At 48.8% G+C, this 10574-nt stretch overlaps 1 long non-coding RNA gene across 1 annotated transcript; it reads left to right on the top strand.

Annotated features, from left to right (window-relative positions):
- The first annotated feature begins 546 nt into the window (after positions 1-546).
- LOC121103265 lies at positions 547-10230 on the top strand. Its single transcript, XR_005835421.1, has 3 exons — positions 547-599; positions 7745-7885; positions 8933-10230. It is a non-coding gene; the product is annotated as an uncharacterized LOC121103265 (long non-coding RNA).
- Positions 10231-10574: the final 344 nt, after the last annotated feature.

Below are 10574 nucleotides of genomic sequence, written 5' to 3' on the forward strand. Positions count from 1 at the left end.
ACCCTGCCCTGCCCTACTCTGGGCAGGGGACATTCACACAGTGCTCGTCCAGTTTTATGGGACTTGGCACCAACCCCCACCTCCTGCTAACAGGTGCAATAGGAGGAGCAGAACCCCACCCCCCAAGCCAGGTTCTCCTCCTGCCTTTCTTGCTCTTGCCGGAATCCTCCCATGGACATGGCATCTGTCACAGAAATTTGGCCACTAAGGCAGTGTGCACCCCTATACCCGCGACGGGAGAACTAGGTGGCTCCAGTTACAACTCAAGCAACTTCCCGGCAAGCCTGTTCACCCTCCCCAAAGGTAACATGGGGACAGGCTTTCTCCAAGAGGTGGAGTGAGGGACAGCCCGTGGCAGATTGCGAAGCAAACCATTAGCTGCTGCTGCTCCGCCCTTCCCCTTTTGGGGCCCCCCTCCCAGGCCCCGATCCCCTTAAACAGCACTGCCTTCCCTCCTTTCTTCCTCACGAGACATACCTTTCCTCACCCCAGACTTTTGCCGGCCCCTGTCATTTTGATAGTAGTGGACGTTATTCAGGAAGGAATGCCAACCGTGCGCGCGGGCTGCACGTCCCAGGCGCCACTGTGCCCGCACCCAGGTGAGCTCCACCGAAGAGGGAGCTGGGGGGGAGTCTGGAGGCAGGTGCTGAATTTCCTGCTGCTCCCCCGTGGGCTGCTACGATGTACGCAGAGTTTACGCGGGATGCTGTGAGCTGAGGGTGGGGGCGTGGCTTCTAGCAACTGTTCCTAAGCCCGTGGAAACACAGTCACAGAAGTAATCAAGTCCGTGCTGGGAGCCATGGGGAAGCTGGGCATGCAATCTCATCCCATGCGTGCCCAGGCTCCAAGAAGAGGTCAGGACTCAGTTCACTCACCCTTCACGAGCTCCCCAGCATGTGCCCGCCCCCTGCAAACAGCTCTCCCTGGTCCCCCTTGCCCAGCCCTGACCCCAGCCACCCCCTGCGCAACCCGCTGGAGTCCTTAGGACTGGGCTGCGGGGGTGAAACAGGTGAAGGGGATGAAGCAGTACAAGTTCCAGTTATAAAATAAATAAGACATGAGAAAAGCACTGCAGAAGGAATCCCTTCTACCATATCGTAGTAAGTTTGTACGGTGACAGATGGTGACTGCACTTATCGTGGCGAGCATTTTGTCATGCATAGAGTTGTCGAATCACCCTGTTGTACACCAGAAACGAATAGAATATATTGTATGTCAACTGTACTTCAATTAAAAAAAAAAAAAAAAAAAAGACTGGGCTGTCAGGGACAGAGCTCCACTTAGCCCATACGTTTTAACAGAGCTTCGGGGCTCCTGAGGATTGAAATGAATGGTACCCTCTGGGAAGCGTAAATTATAACCAGTTTTTTTCCTATCTGTACTCACTTTGCCTGCCTTTCACTTCTGTCTGAAATGCATGGAAAATCTCAGACTCTTCCTCGCCTGATGCCCTCGTCCTGTTTGTTGCTATATTATGAAAGCAGTTTAAAAAAAACAAATATATATATTAGTTCTCTATTCCAAGTTCCCCACATAAGTGGGATTGTGCAATATTTGAGTGTGTGTGTGTGTGTATAAATTCCACTTACATGAGGTGCCTGGAATAGTCAGATTCGTAGAAGGGAGGTTGCCAGGGGCTGCGGAGAAGGAATGGGGGGTGACAGTGTTTAATGGGAACAGAGTTTCAGTTTGGGAAGATGAAAAAATCCGGACATGGATGGCGGCGATGGTTGTACAACATCGCAAATACACTTCATACCACTGAACTGTGCACTTGAAATGGCTAAAACGGTGACTTTCACGTATGTGTATTTTACCACCAGTCTAGCAAATGTGTATTAATTATATGCTTTCACACAACTCTTATTTCGATATGTAACTAATTTCAGACAGTTTCCATTTTACTTTTGATCTCTCTCCTCCTTTTTCATACTGTGTGCCTTGGCTCGGGCCTTTTATCTCCTAACTATTTCCTGGATTTGGTTTTTACAGAACCAAAAGGAATACCACTCCAGAAAAAAACAAAAACACCATGGCCCTCCCTTCTTTCCGTATCCCCCACAGCCAGTCACCCTCTTCTCAGTTGCTTTTAGGCAGAAAGCTTTCCTAGTTAAAGAGCAAGTCTGATTTTCAGTGGTACATTTAATAATTCATAAATCATGAGAGGTTCAAACAGGTTCAAAGTTTAAAAGTTTAAAAGTTTTGCTAAAGCTTTAAAGTTTAAACTGTCAGAGGCTTTGACAAAAAACTTTTCCTGTCTGGAATATTTAAGATTGTTGTGCCATATTATATTCAGGACTCTATTATATCCTCCTCTCCCAAAATGTTTCTCCTAAGAAAATCCAGGCGCCGTTGGCTTCACGCAATTTTCCTTTGTGGCCCTGAGGCCCCCGGGGTCCCGGCCAGAGGGCCGGCAGGTACAGGGAGCCGGCCGGGGGAGGGGTGTGGGGGGGCTCTGACAAACCGCACTTTGGGGGAAAGCACTTAGTTGGCCAGAATCACCACCGTGTGGGGATTTCTCTTTAAAAGAATGGAAATTGAAAAACGAGATCCTGGCAAAAGTGTGTAACGAGGTCTTGGCGGAAGACAGTGAGTCGTGCATAATTTGCTATTTCAAAATCTGGAAGCAGAGAGGCCAAATCTTCCGCTGGCCTCCAGCTGACCTCTAATTTTTCAGGCATAATTACTGTATTTGCATGTGCAATTGAGTGTGGTGTCAGCCCCCCACGCCAAAGCACTTTTTGGAGTTTACTGGGACAAGAACAAACACAGTCCTTCCCACTGCAGACTCTGCCCAAGCAAGCGTAGAACATGGAGGTCATGCCTGACAGTCTGGCCTTGGACCCTGACGCCGCATATACTATGTTGTTTTGATAACGTCACTCCATTTCTCAGAAACCTTCCGTGGCTCCCACTGGCCTTTCAGGTCAGACCCAAGGATTTAGTCATGAACTTTCAGTGCCATTACGCCTCACGTCAGATCCTCACTGCGGATGAGCAAACCAGCCCCCACCCGCCTTCCCCCACCTGCCCTGCTCACTGCCGCCTCTGACCCTTTCTGTGCGCTGCTCTCCACAGCCGAGAAGGTTTTCTTTCTCCTTTTCACCAGACACTTCTTTACAATTTCTTCAGAATTCTCCTCTTCCTTATGGTTCCACAAGACATTAGCACCGGTGCCAGGAACAACTCAGCGTAATCAAAATCTTTCCCTAGTTTCCAGGATTTGGTGACAGGATGTTGTTGTAAGATGGTCCCATGACACAGATGCCATCATGCTGGGCTCCCAACTTGGGTTTCTACCCCTGGACAGTGATGAGCGTGCTTTCGCAGAAACTGCCTCCTTTGATCCTGACACGCTCCCACCCACACCTTCACCTCGGTCTTCAGTCCTGGGAGCTCTGCTGGCTTCTCCACGGCTCCTGATGAGAATACCCGACATGGACCTTCAGGACTCTCCCAGGTGGCCTCTGGTGGCATCAGAGCGTCGCCAACCCTCTCTTCTTGAATCTTCCTATTCTCTTTACATGACTTGTTTCTCCTCCTTTGTGCCTCCTTCTCCAGCTGCTCGCCCCCCAGCGTGCGGCCAGCCCCCCATCATCCCCTGCTGCCCCCTGGCCAGCTCCCTTCCCTGTGGCTTCAGCTACAGCCCCTCTCCCAGTGGCCACACGCCAGCTCTCCCATGGGCCCCGCACCCGCTTTCCATCTCCCCACTGACTCCGCGAACGAGAATCTGGCAAAGTCAACCACACTTTCTTGACGGCCATCTGAGACAGAAACCAGCGGGACACTCGCCCTGCAGAGCAGCCCCCCCCTCCAACCTCCACGTTGCGTTGTCCTTCTGCCGATGCTCCTTTTGTGTTTCCTGTTTAGTCAAAGACCTGGTTGTGCAGAGTAGAGCTCTCCGTCGCCCCTAATGGCTTCCCCCCTCGACTTTCCCATCTGATGAAGAACCACCCCAAAGACCTCTCTGCCATCCTCTCCCTCTCCTCCATCCCGCGGCTACGTCTCAGTTCAATCTGTCCTCACCTCCTGTCGTAACATCACAGTGCCCTGCTCTTGGGCTGCTCTTCTCCAGTCTTTCCCGTTTCCAATCTTTACAAGCACGGAAAAGTCACGTCGCTGCCTGGGGACCGTACCCTTTCCCAGAGCTGCAGCCCATACTCCTGGAAACACGAGGCCTTTCCCTGTCAGACACCCCCACTTGACCTTACCAGTTACATATTCCCCCACAACCCTCCTCCTCCCCTCTCTCCACTCTTGGCTCCAGCCAGATCTGCCTTCCTTCTTTTCCCAAGCAAGCAGCCTCGTTCATATCTCTGTGCCTTTGAAAATACAGTTTCTCCTCCCTGGAAGGCCTTCTCCAATTCTCTGCCTGCTGAGCCCCCATGTATCCATTGGGCCCAGCTCACTTCCACCATGAAGTCCTCTGGGATTGCCATCAGCAGGGAGATACTCCCGCACACAGCCCCTCCATTGGTCATGCGTGTCTGACCTGTGGGACTCTGGGCTGCTTATCTCTGATCCCTCAGCACCTAATACACTGTCTGGCAAAGCAGGGGCCGATCTCTCTTCTGAAGGAACGAAATCCTGCAGCACCAGGTAATATCTCTGGACTAAGTGCACTCAGCACGGGAAAGCACCGTCTCTGATTCATAATCTTCGCTCCTCTCCGGTTGCACCCTGATAGAATTTTTACTATTCCTGACCGGGGAGTGTGAACTATTGGAGAGAAAAGAGAAACAGTCTCATTTAGAGGAATCCTTTCTCCCCAGCAGACTCATGTACCTTCCTCTGTGGGTTGTAAAATCCATTTCTCCAGTGGCACGCCTTTTAGGTACCACATGTGACATTCCGGTTTCTACCAGAGGGGGTGTAAATCATTTTATGCTAAATCCACGCAGATATTTGTATGGCTCGTAGAGAGCTCTGTAGTTAAGCCTCTGTTCTGGCATGTGAATTAAGGACAGCTTAGAGAAATACAGGCACTGGGATATTTGTGGGTAGTTTGCTTACATCCGCGGGGAGATGACATGGCTTAGCCTTGTACACGGCAGGCTTTGAAGTCAGACAGACCAGGGTTGAAGCCCTGGCTCCATCTGATGGGACCTGGAGCACCTCACTTCAGCTCTCCTCCTCAGGTCCTCATCTGTACAATGGGAATGTGATACCTCACAGGGCTGCTGTAAAAATGAAATAAGATCATGTCTTCAAAGCATTTATCACAGAGGAAGCTCTCAATCATTGCAACGGTGGGTGCTGGAGTACTAATGATTGCCACTTAATGCTAATGATGGCCTTGATCGTGAGTGCAGGAAGTGCTTTATATACTATGTATCTGTACCCACACGTGTGCACGGAAATACGTAAATATCTATACTGTGTGTCTATATGTGTATACATTTATATGTGTATATTTATATATATTGTATGTTTATATTTACCCACATATTGGCTGTAATGACATGTAATCCTTACAACAAACCGATGATATAGGAACTATGATTGTGTCCATTTCTTAGGTGAGGAAACTGAGTCAGGTTAAGTAACTTGTCCAAAGTCACACAGCCAGTAAATAGCAGATCTTGGAATTTCAACCGAGGCCATCAATCTGGAATCCAAGTCCATGCTCTTAACAAAAGTCTCGAATCGCCTCAAGGCACTCTTCAAGTCAATAAATATTATCGTCATCACCATCATCGTCATCACCATCACCATCGTCATCTTCATCGTTGTCCAGGATGCCAGCGACTCTATTCCATATTACCAAAGCGCTCTAGGGAGCCCGGCTACTCAGACAGCTCTCCGGTGGTAACTCTGTTGCACAGACAAAACCGTATCTATCTGGCAGCGTCTGGGGCTGCCCCAAAGGTCTATCCCATGCAACACGAATACTTGGGTGGTAAGAAGTACTGTCCAGGGAGGCCTTGGGATTCCGAAAGATTGAAGCCAGGATACGAGCTGGCGCAGAGTCAGAGTGTGTGGCCCCTGGCACAACTTCATCCCATTCGCCTGTTGTCTTCCCTCGTTTAGCTGGAGAAAGAGACCAATTGAGTCCTGCCTCCCAATCAACCCCAGTCAGACTGTGGGATTTTGTAATCGCGTCTGTCTCGGATGACGGCCTGCAGAAGTCAGACGTGGAAGTGCTCGCTTGGGTTGTCCACGCATTCCACCCCCGAGCCAGGAAATGAGAACTTCTAATCCAGTGTCGCTGTTTGGTTGTACAAATCACATGTATTTATAAAATATGTAAGTGGAATTCAATGTCTCTGAATGTCATGGGCTGGTTTACCAGAAATTTCATTTAGTGTGTGTTCTTTTCTTCCCTGTCATCACCCACATTTGCTGGTGGTCCTTTTCTACCTGTTTTTCCCCCAATTCCATCTCAAAGTATATTCTTGGTCTTGACCGTATTAAGGGTCTTTGTCCTCTGTGGTCTGTGTAAAATAGGCTTTCCTGAAATATTTTTGCTTTGAATCAGGCAAGTCAGGGTGCCTGGGTAGCTCAGTGGGTTGTGTGTCCGACTCTCGATTTTGACCGAGTCCCTGCATCAGGCTCCATGCTCAGTGGGGAGTCTGCTTGAGATTCTTTCTCGCTCCCTCTGCCCCTCCCCCTGCTCATGCGGGCCCATGCTCTCTCTCTGAAATAAATAAACACATAAATCTTCAAAAAAAGGAAGGATCAGACAAGTCTGCCTTTCATTTCTGACTCTGCTTAGCATTAGGCAAGTTGCCTTCTCGAAGCCTAAGATTTACATATGTGAAATGGGTATAATGAAGGAATTGTTGTGATGAACTAACACTCCCTGAAAATTAACACACATTGGTCCCTGTGCTCAGTGCTTCTCCCAAGCTTGCAGACAAAACTGCTGAATAAAGGAAGAGATTATAATGTCCTATTTGGCACCGAGCCTCTTTCTAGGAGGCACATCTCGACCCTGATGGAAGGGAACAAAGACCATCTCATCAGTCAGACCTCTGCACACAGCACTAGACGTCGTCTGTTTCATCCTCACAGAACCCTGCAAGGAAGCTATTGTTCCCAGTCCTGTTTTACAAAAGAGGAACTGAAGGCAAGAGAGTTGCTTGCCCAAGGTCACCCAGTGAACAAGAGAGGGGTACACGTAATTAGCATGTGCTAAAGCAATATTAAACAGTAGCAATAACAATAACACTTAGCGGTGGTTGAGGCGGCTTACTGTGTGCCAAGCACTGTTCATTTTGTCCTCCTATCAACTCTATGAGCTAGATAGTATTACTAAGCCTGTTTTACAAATGTGTAGATACAGGGGAAAGGGTGCTTAGTGACTTGCTGAAGGTCACGTGGTTGGTAAGCTGACAGAGCCAGACCTTGGAACTGTTCCGAATTCAGAACCAGAACCTGTCCTATGCTGTCTCTTTAAAAATGAAATAATTAGGGGCACCTGGTTGGCTCAGTCAGTTAAGGGACTGAGTCTTGATTTCAGCTCAGGTCGTGAGATCAAGCCCTGCACTGGCCTCCATACTCAGCGTGGAGTCTGCTTGACCCTCTCCCTCTGCTCCTCCCCCTGCTCACTCACTCTCTCTCTCAAATACATAAATAAATAAATACAATCTTTTAAAATGAAATAATTAAATATGCGTAGAAGGGTTTAGCCCAGTGCCTGTGCACGCACCACACACGGACATACACAGACACACACACATTATTGTCATTGTTACCACCAGTAAAATGATAGTCAGATTTTTATATTGTTCTGCTTTTCCAGGCATCTCCACTCATCCGTAAGATGTGAACTTCCAGCATGAGTCTGAGTGGACAGGAGCCCATATTCTCAGATTCATTTGATTTTCACTCATCTTAACTGCCTTCTGCAGACGTCAACAGCAAGACCCCTGTCCTAACCCAGGTTTGTTACCACCCTGAGTCTTCTTTTCCAGAAGCCCTTCTGCTAACCTGATCCTGAAAATCACTTTTCTTCCTACAACAGCTCTGCATTAGTTTTTCATTGCTATAAACAAACAAATTACACCAAATACAGTGGCTTGAGACACACCTTTATTATCTCACAGTTTCTGGGTTCTCTGCCCAGGGTCTCGCTAGGCTGCAGTCAAGGTGTTGGCAGGGTGGCGTTCCTTCTGGAGCTCGGAGTCCTCGTCTGAGCTCATGTGGTTGTGGGCAGAACTCAGTTCCTTGTGTCATGGGACTGAGGGCCGCTGGTCTCTTCCTGGCTGTTGACTCGAGGCTGCCCCCAGGTCCTAGAGGCCCCCAGCGGCTCCCAGCTTTCTGGCTCTCTGCACAGGAAGCCCACATCCCAGCAGCTTGCTTCTTTAAGGCCGGCAGGAGGATCTCTCACTCTGGTCTGCTAAGATGGAGTCTTAGAGAATGAAACGTAACTGTGAAAATGATGTCCCATCACCTTTACCATATTCTACCGGTTAGAAGCAAGTCGCAGGTCTCACCCACACTCGAGAAGAGGGAATTACACAAGGCAGGTCTTTGAGGATCACCTTACGGTGGGTCCACCACAAGTTCCTTGCCAGCTCGCCTCAATTTCCTCTTCATTCCCAAAGAGGACCACTTCATCTTCGTTTGCATCTCCGCACCAAAATACTTTCTTACTGCGTCTGTAAAATTCTAGGACTAACTCTTCCTCTTTTTCCCATGCCTGTATAGAGGTAGGGTCCAAGCCAAGACCTCTCCTTTTCTCTCCATTTCACCCAAGACCATAGTCTCTTCATTTTTAACATTTTTATTGGTATGTAACTTACATGCCATAGCAACAAAGTGTACCATTCCGTGTATATTTATATTTTAGTTATATCATCACCATAATATAAATTCTAGAACATTTTTCATCATCCCAAAAAGAAACTTCCTATCTTTAGCAGTCACCACACCCCTTCTCCTCCCCGCTCAGCCCATATAACAGCTAATCTATTTTCTGTCTTTACAGATTTGCCTGTTGGACATTTCGCATAAAGGGAACTCTCCAGAAGGCGGTCTTCTATGACCAACTGCTTTCACTGAGCGTAAGTCTGTAAGGTTCCAAGGCTCCTCTGTATTGTGGTATAAATGTGGCTATACAGGTGTTTAGAATGCTGCAGACAAAACAGCCAGGAAATGAAGGATTTTAACTTATACAAATAGAGTGAAGAGTGAGGGTCTTTATTCATTTCACAACTTTTTATGAGAACTTACGGTGAATTTTCAACTCACTAGAATAAATCAGAAACCAAACTCGTCTCTCTAACATGTGAATTGTGTTTTAGAGGGGAAAAAAACATTAACCAATATTCTTTGCTTTTAATTATACGGAGTTGAATTATTTTTTCAAATGGGGCAGGGGTTGTTCTGAGAGCCGACATGTGCCCAGCCTGCGGAACAGGCTGGCTCACAAGCCCATTAAGAGAACTCAGGGGAGGGGCAGGCTTTTCCGTGGGGGCCGTGGGGGCCGTGGGGGCCGGTGTTCCCTGTCTTGACATCAGCCCCAGGGATCCCATTCTGCAGCGATGCGCTCACGAATGTATGCGCCAAGCCTGGAGGAATTTTACTGCGACTTAGCCATTTTTCATTTGCCCAGAGGTCAGCGTTTGAATATCAAAACCACTTCTGATTCAGACAAGCTGAGGAATGATGAAACGAACCGGTTTCTGTCAGCAGGAGTGAACCTCGATGTGGGAACTTCGGACGTTCCACAAAAAAGGCCAGTTCAAGACTCCTTAAAGCTAAGAGGTGTCCGTCACATCAGCTGAAGAAAACAGTCAGATAATGAAACATTCGCCACAAATGTAACATTATTAGTGTTTCCAAACATTCCTCCGGGATAAGCAAGACTCTTGCTCAAGATTTTCAGACAGGGCCCCACGATTTCAAACTCCAGTCGTGGAGCAAGGCCAGCGTCTCGGCCATGGGACCAGCCCCTCCCACGGCCAGCAGCCCGGGCCTCCCGTCACCAGCCACGGGCTACCTTGCAGCAGGGCCGTCCTCGGGAGCAGGCCTAGGGTGGCCTCGGGAAGATTCCTCACTCCTAAGGCCCTCTTCCACCTGGCTTGATGATCTGAAATTCCACCCTTAGAAATTTATGTCTTCGCTGCAGGGCAAACACTCCTGGGAGAAGAAACACACCTTTTATCAGCCATCTACACCTCGGTGCAAATGTGTTTATCAGAGCCTCTGCCAAAGAGTCTGTTTTAGAGGAGAGAAGCGAAAGGAACAAAGAACAAAAAAAAAAAAAAAAAAAAAGCCTGAGGGTGAAGAAAAGGAACCAAAAGACCCAAAAGGACAGAGAAAGATGAGAAGGGGCACCAAAGGCACCCACACTCGGCCTCTTCCCAGGAGGCCGGCCTGAGAGGATGGGCAGCTCACCGAGACGTGTTAGGATACAAGGGGGGACAAGGGGTGCCGAGTCATTGCCGAGAGCGGGCAGAAGTCAGCCCTGCACCTCTGGCTGTAAGCGTAGGCTTGAGGGCCTGGCCCCTGGCTTGTCTGGGTGCCCATCTCCTCTCAGAGCGACCGTCGAGGGAGGAACAGCGCTGCTCGGACAGAGGAGGAAGCCGACACCTGTCCTACCAGTCATCGGCAGCGCTTTGTCCCGC

Source organism: Ursus maritimus, unplaced genomic scaffold (assembly GCF_017311325.1).
Source record: "Ursus maritimus isolate PB19 unplaced genomic scaffold, ASM1731132v1 scaffold_18, whole genome shotgun sequence".
In the NCBI taxonomy this organism is placed as follows: domain Eukaryota; kingdom Metazoa; phylum Chordata; class Mammalia; order Carnivora; family Ursidae; genus Ursus; species Ursus maritimus.